General features: G+C 39.8%; 1 long non-coding RNA gene across 1 annotated transcript in view; it reads right to left on the bottom strand.

Moving 5' to 3' along the window:
• LOC106505751 (uncharacterized) overlaps positions 1-8,179 on the bottom strand; it is a 40,663-nt gene extending 32,484 nt beyond the window's left edge. The window contains exon 1 of the long non-coding RNA XR_002337761.2: positions 8,040-8,179. This is a non-coding gene — a long non-coding RNA (uncharacterized LOC106505751). The remainder of the gene's footprint in view (positions 1-8,039) is intronic.
• Between the last annotated feature and the right edge of the window lie 2,618 nt (positions 8,180-10,797).

Genomic DNA, 10,797 nt, shown 5'->3' on the forward strand with positions numbered 1-10,797 from the left:
AAGAATGATCCATTTCAGAGTTCCTATTGTGGCTCAGTGGGTTATAGACCCCCATGTTGTCTCTGTGAGGAGGTGAGTTCGATCCCTGGCCTTCACTTAGTGGGTTAAGGATCCGGCATAGCTGTAAGCTGTGGTATGGGTTGCAGATGCAGCTCAGATCCAGTGTTTGCATGGCCGTGGCATACGCCACAGCTGCAGCTCTGATTCAATTCCCTAGCCCAGGAACTTCCATGTGCCACAAGTGTGACCATAATGATCTGCTTCATAAGACAAGGAATTTTTTTTCCTACAAGTTTAATGGTTTTTAGGAAATAATCAACTTGAGTGTTCTAGATTCTCCCACAGAGAGACATTGCTACAGAGGGCACTTTTCAGGTTTCAAATGGGGCCACTGAAGAAGACATTAATAAAACAAGGAAAACCAGATTCTGACCATACAGTAAGTATTTTCAAAGTCCAGAAGTCAAATCTGAAGCTAATTTTTCCTTCCCCATCCTGTCCATCAGCTCCTCCCTGCTTCCAAACTCATTTTGCCCCCACTAAATTATTTTTTTTTTCATAAAACTGAACTAACCACTGCCAGGTTGAACAATTTAGAACAACTGGGAAAAAGGCAAAATATATTTTTCTGCAAAGTGTTCCCTTAGAGACTCAAACTACCCACAGCACTATAAAACACAGTCAAACAACATATATGTGTGGGCAGAGAAATTTAACTTCCTGTGTATTTTTGGACTATTGTAAGCTTTGGACCAATTAAGACCAGGGGGAAAGAACAGTGAGCTGAAAGTCAAAGAATGGGCAGCAATCCTGAATGGCGACACAACACACACTGCCTGTGTAACCCTGCACAGAACACAGTTCCTCTCTGGCACCAGTGAGTGAAATGACCAGATTAGATTTAAAAAAAAAAAAAAAAAAAAAAAAAATCCACTTTCAGCTCCGACTAGAACTTAATACAAAGAATACCACAGACTTTCAAAAGGTTTCTTGCTGTATTCCATATTGGTATGGTTTAAATTATTAGGAAAATTCTGAGCTTTTCAGTTTAGTAGTGTTTATTATAACAGCTTTATCCAAGGTGTCATAAACTAAACTTTTAAATATATACCAAAAGTAAAGAACCAGTCAGTATAAAGTAAAATTTGAAGTGGAAACTTCCTGGAGCCTCCATTGTGGTTCAGTGGGTAAAGGGCCTGAAATTGTCTCTGGGAGGATGCAGGTTCAATCCTTGGCCTCACTCAGTGGGTTAAAGATCCGACGTTGCCACAAGTTGCAGTGTAGTTTGCAGATGCAGCTCAGATCCAGTATTATTGCTATGGCTTTTGTTGTGGCTGTGGCCTTAGTTGCAGCTCCAATTTTAACCCTAGCCAAGGAACTTCTATATAACGCAGGTGCGACCTTAAAAACAAGAAAAAAGGAAACTCCCTAGGAGTTAATCTGACAAGGAAGGTAGATGGAATGTTTAAAACTATAGATCTTCTCCAGAAAAATATACATCTTACATACAATTTTTTTTTTCTGTTTTTTTTATGGCTGCACCCGCAGCATATGGAGATTCCCAGGCTAGGGGTTCACTCGGAGCTGTAGCGCTGGCCTCCACTCATGCCACAGCAACGCAGGATCCGAGCCTCGTCTGCAACCTAGACCACAGCTCATGGCAACGCCGGATCCTCAACCCACTGAGCAAGGCCAGGGATCAAACCCATGTCCTCATGGATGCTAGTTGGGTTCGCTAACCACTGAGTCACAACGGGAACTCCTACATACAATTTTAGAATACTCACTGGCCCTTAGAAAGTTTTGAGGAAAACTGGGATCTGAACATGAGAAGTTAAGGGAGGTTGACCTAATGAAGGCTACTTAGCCAATGTGGGAAAAGGATATCTATATAATACTTTGCTTAAAATCTAAATGCATTATATTCGACAGGTACTTTATAATATTAAAAAGCTCATTATTACTAGTCTTCACCTAGAAGGTGAATACAGCATTTTCAGTCACACTTAAGCTTCTGAAAAAATTAACAGAATATTTTAATTCATTCATGCCAGAAAGGAAACACTGTTCATTTTCATTCAAATACCATTTTCCTTTCCATTCTTAAAGAATAAAATAAAATAAAACCGACAAAAGGCTTAAGATGCCCTCTTCTGTTTCTAAACAGTTAATGCAGGTTTTTTTGAATCCTCCCTATTTGGAGGGTTTCATATTAAACTGTACACAGCAGGATTTTAAAATCCTAAAGTACTCTATTGACCTCCAGTGATTGGAGTATCTCCTTATGCAGCAAAAGTTCCTCTTTGCCAATTAAAAAGTCCTCATTCCTCTTTCTGGGTGATAGCACACTGTTCCTGGCTGAGAAGAAAATAAAATTAACCTTGGGCTGGCAGCCGTGTGCCTGATTTCCCTGGGTGAGTGAATGAGCTCACCAAATGTATAAATAATGTGCCCAAGTCCCCTTGTTGCTCAGTTTTTTATATTCATTGCCTAGAGCCTGGAGCACAGTTCCAAACTGTTAATGTGTTAAATACTTTCACCAGGGCTTGTTTCCAGTTGCTGGAAAAACAGTAAGATAACAGTAAACTCAGAAGGATGGCCCAAACTTCCTGTTCTTTGTTGGCAGAGTTTTGCTATGCAACTTGCAAAGTTTACAAATTATGCAAAGAAACAAATGTAAAAGGACAGTTCCCAGATCCATATCGAAGTGCTGGAGCACAGTTGTTTTAGTGGAACTATTACTGGGTTGCTGCCAATAGCATCTGGCAGGAAGGAAATGCAAATTAAAAGGCAAAATTAGGCCATTTTAGAGCAAAGCGATTTTTTTTCAGCAAAAGCTCAATGCTAGCACGAAGAATAAAGAAGGTATTATGTCGTTTTAAATTGATTTGATTGATTCTTTGCCTCAGTTCTTCTAAACTGCTTCCTTCCCTCTTTCCTGGAGGCACTGAGGGGTTTTGATAAGGGCAGCAGCTGTTCACATCCTTGATACTTAGTACAACCTCTTTTCATCTCATTGAGCCACAGAAAGTGAGTCTGTCCTTATGTAGGATGTGTAACCTTTGCTGAAATCAAAGCTACTTGCTTTTTTGTTGTCATTGTTTTTGTCTTTTAATCATCTTTAAAACTAAACAAATAACTCTAATCTAGAAAATTAAACTTTGGAATCAGAACTGAATTTTAGACATCTCTCACCAGTCCTTTGATCTTGAGATTTCTCAGCTATAAGATTCAGAAATACCTGTTTCCTGTTACACCATCAAGTGGCTAAGATAAAATGAGATTATATATGGAAAGGCGCTTTAGCACTATTCTTTGCCCTTTTTATTTATTAACTCATTTAATTCTCACAACAGCTTTACAAAGTAAAGACTATTTTTATCCCTGTTACAGATAAGAAAACTGAGATAGCAAAATTAAGTAACTTGCCTAAAGTCTTGCAGCTACTAATTTCAGACTCTCTAACCCTTGGACATAGGTAATTCATTCCAGAGCTCAGACTTTTTACAACTACACACACCACCTTCCAGTATGGATGTTGTGTTGTTATTTATTCATTTCTTCATCAGGTATTTATTGACCACACACTTTTTTATTATAACTGAAATATGATTGAATCAATTAGATTTTTATTACTTTTCATTTCCACTTTCTTTGCCCTAGGAAATGAGCAAACACACTGTAAGAAGAAGAAAGAAAGTCTTCTAAGATGCTATAGTTCAGAGGAGAGGACCCCTCTGTGCTGTAGAGGAGCTGGGGTTTGGGGAGGCAATGGTGCACAGCAGGCATCATCCACTTCCACAGCAGGTGCAGAGCAGGGAAGGCCACAAAAGCACAGGCAGACTAAATTAGGACTAGCATTTTTTGCTCCCTAAAAAGCAGAATCACTAAGCCCTGAGCACCTAAACTTCAGCCTTCTTCACTAGGTTCCTGTAAGACCCATTGAGACAGTTTGAGCTGCGAACGTACTTGCTGGACTGCAAAGTGCTCTACAGAGTTAGATGTAATGACCAGGTGACTTGTTGAGAGTAACCCCACCACCACCACAACAAGGACTTCAAAATTGTTAGCGCTACACAGGAGACATAGATACAGTATTTAATTTTTTGAACGAGGGAAGGTAGATTCAAATCCAAGAATTCATTTATAATCATCTAGAAAAAAATCATCATTAGAAAAAGGATAATAAATAGTTTTAAGAACAATAAGGCTTCATCTTCCAAAGTAATCATCTGAAGAACTTCAATTAAGTTTAACTTCACTACTCAGTCACTTTCCCCTATAGTGAGTGGTCATTGCTATTATTTTCCCTACCCTAAGAAAGGGAAAATTTGAGTGAAACAAGAATAATCAGGATTGTGACATTGTGATATAATAAGAAATACCCCCTAGCCTGGGAACCTCCATATGCCGCGGGAGCGGCCCAAGAAATAGCAAAAAAGACAAAAAAAAAAAAGAAATACATATTTGGACTTCATCCCTCATTCTTGACACAGAGCTCCTAAAACCCTTGTGATTTCCTAAATGATAGGGGTGAGAGAAATGTCTTTGGCTATTCATAATAAGCTGCCTTCAACCCTACCAGAGTTTATGCTAATGAGGTGATTCTCGGTGGACTACAAAATAGCTTCAGTATAGAGTTACTGGCCAGAATAACCAATTGTGTGATGAGAAGGTTGGCACTTCAGCCCCACTCCTGACCTCCAAGGCAAGGAAAGGCGCTGGCAATTGAGTTAATCACCTATGGCCAGTGATTTAATCAATCCTGCAGACATAATGGAATCTCCATAAAAACCCTGAAGGACAGTGTTCAGAGAGCTTCCAGGTTGGTGAATGCATTCCTGTGCTAGGAAGGCAGCATATTACAAATTCCATGGGAACAGAAGCTGCTGCACTCTTTCCAGTCTCGCCCCATGTACTTCTTCATCTGCATCCTTTATAACATCCTTTATAATAAGCCAGCAATAACAACTAAAGTGTTTTCCTAAGCCCTGTGAGTTGTTAGGACAAATTAACAAACCTGATGAAGGGCTTGGGGGAACCTCTGATTTATAGAAAGATCAGACAGAAGTGTGGTTTACCTGAGGACCCATTACCTGCAATTGGTTTCTAAACTGAGGAGAAGTGTTATGGGACTGAGTCCTAAACCTCAGGGGTCTCTTAACTCTGAGTAGTTATTGTCAAAATTGAATTAAATTGTATGGAGTCCACAGAGAATTGGAGAATTGTTTGGTGTGGGAACCTACATATTTGATGTCAGAATTGTTGGGAGTAAAAACAGATAATAGCAGTAAAAGCATTTAGGCATTTCTACAGAGGGCCATATTATGTCACCTGCCAGGGGAAATATTCCTCTATCACTTGGAAATGTCAATTCCTTTTTGAAAATGCTGACTAAGTATGGGCTCTGTCCTCTCCCATAATCTCCACTTCTGATAAATATTAACAGTATTAACTTGGAAAGTGCAACATCCCCCTCTCACCCTACACTTTGTCCCATCTTCTAGGACACCTGGAAAGAGAAGGACCCTGGAGCACATTGTTGCCAGTCAGTTCTCTATCATACCATACACACACAGATGCACACATCCATGGAGAGCATGTGAGGGCATATACACCATCCTAGCCCTGAACAAGCTGGTAATCTCCAAAGACATAGGTGGAATAGTAAAAGGTTCACTAAGTTCACAGAAGCCAGTCAAACAGTCCAAGGGTAATCCTGGGCTACTGAATTCAGATATTTACTCAAAACAACCTAATTCAAAATCATCTCAGAAAAAGGAAAGAGAAAACAGAAATAACTATGGATATTTTTCAAAAGTAAAGTGAGGGGTGAAAGGTGTGTGTGGTTACAAAATGGAGATGGGTGAGGTTTCATTGTTAGTGGTGCTTTTCTGCTCAGTAGGGCTGTCATTTAAGAAGCAGAGGAAAACAGAAAGCATCCATGATACTAAGGTACCTAGAAACTTTTCAAAAATTCAGCTTTGGATAGACCTTTGGGGTCCAGAAGGAGGCTCAGCATTTCAAGAAAGATTTAAGTCTCATGAAAAAGCACTTTGAAACAGAAAGAAGTTAATCCCACTCTTGGGCATATATCCAGACAAAACTCTACTTAAAAGAGACACATGCACCCGCATGTTCATTGCAGCACTATTCACAATAGCCAGGACATGGAAACAACCCAAATGTCCATCAACAGATGATTGGATTTGGAAGATGTGGTATATATACACAATGGAATACTACTCAGCCATAAAAAAAGAATGACATAATGCCATTTGCAGCAACATGGATGGAGCTAGAGAATCTCATACTGAGTGAAATGAGCCAGAAAGACAAAGACAAATACCATATGATATCACTTTTAACTGGAATCTAATATCCAGCACAAATGAACATCTCCTCAGAAAAGAAAATCATAGACTTGGAGAAAAGACTTGTGGCTGCCTGATGGGTGGGGGAGGGAGTGGGAGGGATCGGGAGCTTGGGCTTATCAGACACAACTTAGAATAGATTTACAAGGAGATCCTGCTGAATAGCATTGAGAACTATGTCTAGATACTCATGTTGCAACAGAACAAAGGGTGGGAAAAAAAATGTAATTGTAATGTATACATGTAAGGATAACTTGATCCCCTTGCTGTACAGTGCAAAAATAAAAAATAAATAAATAAGTAAAAAAGAAAGAAGTTAACACACTGGGGACCAAGGCTTAACAAGGGAAGATGTGAATTCTGTAGATTTTGGAAACATACATTCTTCTGAAGGCAGAAGAACCAATTAAATGACAGTGGATCATAGATTCTTGGAATGTGTGTGAAATGTAGACCCTTGTTCCATTCAGCATGATTATGTACACTTTGACTGAAATTTCCCAGAGTCCAGAAGGTTACTACCAAGGTAGTTTTACATTTTTCAGTGTTGATTTAAAATAAAATGTTTTTTCTTTGTACATTGGCATGACGCATGAAATCTGTCTCCACATAATTCTCATTTACTGATCCTAGGAGTAGTGAGAATATGTCTCTCTCTGTAAAAAGTGAAAGGAGTTATTAATCCCTCTCCAAGCCTACTCTTCTCCAAACTAAACAGCTATGATTCTCTTGGAAAGTCATGGTTTCCAGGATTTCTCAAAACCCAAGGGTAGAGTTCCTGTTGTGCTGCAGCAGGTTTAAGAACCCGACTAGTATCCATAAGGATGCAGGTTTGATCCCTGGCCTTGATCAGTGGGTTAAGGATCCAGTGTTGCCATGAGCTGTGCTGTAGGTTGCAGATGCAGCTAAGATCCTACATTGCTGTGGCTGTGGTATAGGCTGGCGGCAGCAGCTCCAATTGAACCCCTAGCCTGGGAACTTCCAGAAGTGGCAGGTGTAGCCCTAAAAAACAAAAACAAAAACAAAACAAAACAAAAAACTCTCCAGGGGTTGTGTTTTGGCATCAAACTTCAGTATGCCTAAGAATCATTTGGAATGCTTATTAAAGATGAGATAAAGCCTGCCAGCCCCACCCACACCCCTGAATCAGAATGTTTAAGTCTCCCTTGATGATGCAGATAGCGTAGGACGCACACTTGAGAAACTATGCTAGTATATTCTTGACACATTAAAGTGTTGTATCACAAACTGGACTCCAAATTGCATCCTGCTAATTCAAGCTCCAGAGAAACCATTACTCTCTCTGATCTGGATACACAAGTCTATTTCCAAAACTCCATTTCTTTTGGATAAAGTATTTTGTCAACTCTGTCCTTTTGGGAATATAACTACTAGGCACATTAACTTTGATGTCTAAGTGAGTATCTTTTATATGTCCCAAATCATAACTATGAAAGTTATATTTGGTTTCTTATTATGATGGGAACAGATATAATTCAAACACAGCCTTTAAGTCCTGACCCTAGTCCTGCCTGACAGAAAAAATTCTGACAGCCTAGGAATATTCTTACACAATGATCACTTTAGCTGAAAGTTTCTTTACTATTATTACAGTCTTTGGAGAATAATTTACAGTTTTAAAATTCAGTCATTGTATGTGCCTACCTTTGATCAAAGACCACCTTGTCAGTATACTTTATAAGTCCCCAGTATCACAGGCTCTGTGGACAAGATCCTCTTCTGAGAAAACAAAAGACAGAACAGATTCCATTTTCAGCTGGGATTAAATGGCAGGAGACACAGTGTTCTACCCAGCGGAACAGTGAAGTGGAAAGTAGCAACTCTAGGTTCAGGTATGAGTCAGGAACAAGGCATGAAGCAATGTCCTGGCCAGACATCTGATATGCCCAACAGGAATGAGACCTTCCCTGTGACCAAGGATAAGTCTCCATATCAGATTCAGGTGTGACAACTAGAATAAAGACTTCTCTTGTCCCTCATCTAAACAGAAACTTTGAAAGAAACTAGTTTAAGAGCCAGACTAGTTCAGACACTCTGAAAGAATAATGTTTATGAAAATAAAACAGAAAATACCGATGATCAACATCTACAAAAGAGTTTAAAGAGGTCCGATGTACCCAGCAAACAATTTCCTCCCACGATAACAATATATATCACTATAATACAAATATCAAGAAATTAACATTAGTATAATCCACAGAGCTCATTCAGATATCACCTGCTCTGTATATGCTCATTTGCTTGATTTTCTGAGTATATAATTCTATGTAATTTTATCACATATATAGATTCATGTAATATTATAATATACTCTCATGATATGATGATATTATATCATACCATAATATGACATCCTACCATAAAATGTTATCAAGCTTTAAATATCCTGAATATGGTGATTTATTTTTTAAACTTTCACATTGTTGATGAGGTTATTGAATGAGCATTGTAATGAAGTTCAACCTCACTATTTATCAAAGAAATCCTATTTAAAATTTTAAAATACTCCTTTTCCCTTTTTTTTTTTTTTTTTTTTTTTTTTTTTTGCTATTTCTTTGGGCCGCTCCCGCGGCATATGGAGGTTCCCAGGCTAGGGGTCAAATCGGAGCTGTAGCCACCAGCCTACGCCAGAGCCACAGCAACGCTGGATCCGAGCCGCGTCTGCGACCTACACCACAGCTCACGGCAACGTCGGATCGTTAACCCACTGAGCAAGGGCAGGGACCGAACCCGCAACCTCATGGTTCCTAGTCGGATTCGTTAACCACTGCGCCACCACGGGAACTCCCCTTTTCCCTTTTAAATCAGCAAGTTTTTCTGAGTATTCAACTTTAGAGTATGGTAAGCCTGGCATACAGAGCAGTAAAGTACACTACTTTTAGGAGTCAAAATCAGTATAACTTCTTCGGCAAACAAATATGTGTCAAGGGCCTTTTGATGTTTACTTAGTGTTATCTACACTAGTGAAAAATTGAAAACAGACTAGACGTCCAAAAAAAAAAAAAAAGGGATTAGTAATAAATGAAACCCTATCAAAGCAATGTCATATTATACAACAATTAAAATTCATACTTACTCAGAGACTTAAAGCCTAAAGGAAATCCCAGTAATAAAATGTCGAGTAGAAATAGTAGCTATAGGGAACTCCCACTGTGGCACAGTGGGGTAATGATCCGGCTTGTCTCTGTGGAGGTACTAGTTCAACCCTGGCCTAGCATAGCAGGCTAAGGATCCGGTGTTGCTATACCTGTGACACAGGTCACAGCACTGGTGTGGGTTCAATCCCTGGCCCCAGAAACTTCCATGTGCCATAGGAATGGCTGGGGAAAAAAAAAAAAAGAAATAGTTACTATTATAGCCCATAACTCACATTTGTTTTGTGAAGATGTATTTTTAAAGCTCTGGATTTCTGCTTCTGGGAAGATGGGGAAAATGTGGGTTTTTTTTTCTCCATTCTTGCTGCTAAGTACAATGTTATATGTAAAACAAACATAAACATAATCATAAAGGTAGAGAAAAGAAGGCAGATGGCTAGGGACTTCAAGACCCAAAGAATGATATGGTCATGAGCACCCTGGATTTTCTGTTTGCCTCATATATCCCAGGCTTGGAGCTAAGGACTCTAGCTACAAAATAAACAGGTGCGGATATTTCAGAAGCCTCAATAAAAGCCTAATGTATCTAGCTAAAGGACTAGGAAAAGAGGAACCAAGCAAGATAGTAAAATTTTAGACAAAACAGCTATACTCTGGCCAAACATCACAGAAAAAACTGTGGTTCCCAATCCCACACATACCAACAAAGGATGAGTGAGGAACTAGAATTCTACCCTCACCAGGTGCACCGGCACCCCTGCCAAAGGTTGTATCTGAGAAGGCCAAGCAGAGAGCCTGCACTTGCAGTCCCGTCAGAAGTTAATGCACTCCCCACTCCAGCAGTGTCAGTAGAGGTCACATGGGAGCCTGGACTTCCATCTCCACTTAGTGCCCCTGACCTCCCCACTGGCATAATACAAGAGGAGGCTACTGATAAGTCAGGATCCTCACCACTGCCCAGCCATGATGAGGCCACTCTCTCCCCAGGCTGTCAGCTGAGGCTATCTGGGGAGCAAGAACAAGTCATTCCAAACCCTCCCAGCTAGGCAGGTGTCAGCCCCTCCCTCATCCTCCTCTCTTTTCATTTTTAATTATTTTATTTTTAATTTATTATTATTATTTTTGCCACACCTGCGACATGTGTAAGTTTCTAGGACAAGGATTGAACTCGCACTGCAGTTGCGACGTGCACCACAGCTGTGGCAATGCCAGATCCTTAACCCACTGTGCCACATGGAAACTACTTCTCCTCCCTTTTTAGAATTCTGATGACAAATATTCGATCTGCTATCATTCCACAAGTCCCT

The sequence above is a fragment of the Sus scrofa genome, chromosome 13 (assembly GCF_054392235.1).
Source record: "Sus scrofa isolate SSC_HxYL_T2T_F1_AM1 chromosome 13, Sscrofa_HxYL_maternal_Yorkshire_Landrace_v2.0, whole genome shotgun sequence".
Taxonomy (NCBI): domain Eukaryota; kingdom Metazoa; phylum Chordata; class Mammalia; order Artiodactyla; family Suidae; genus Sus; species Sus scrofa.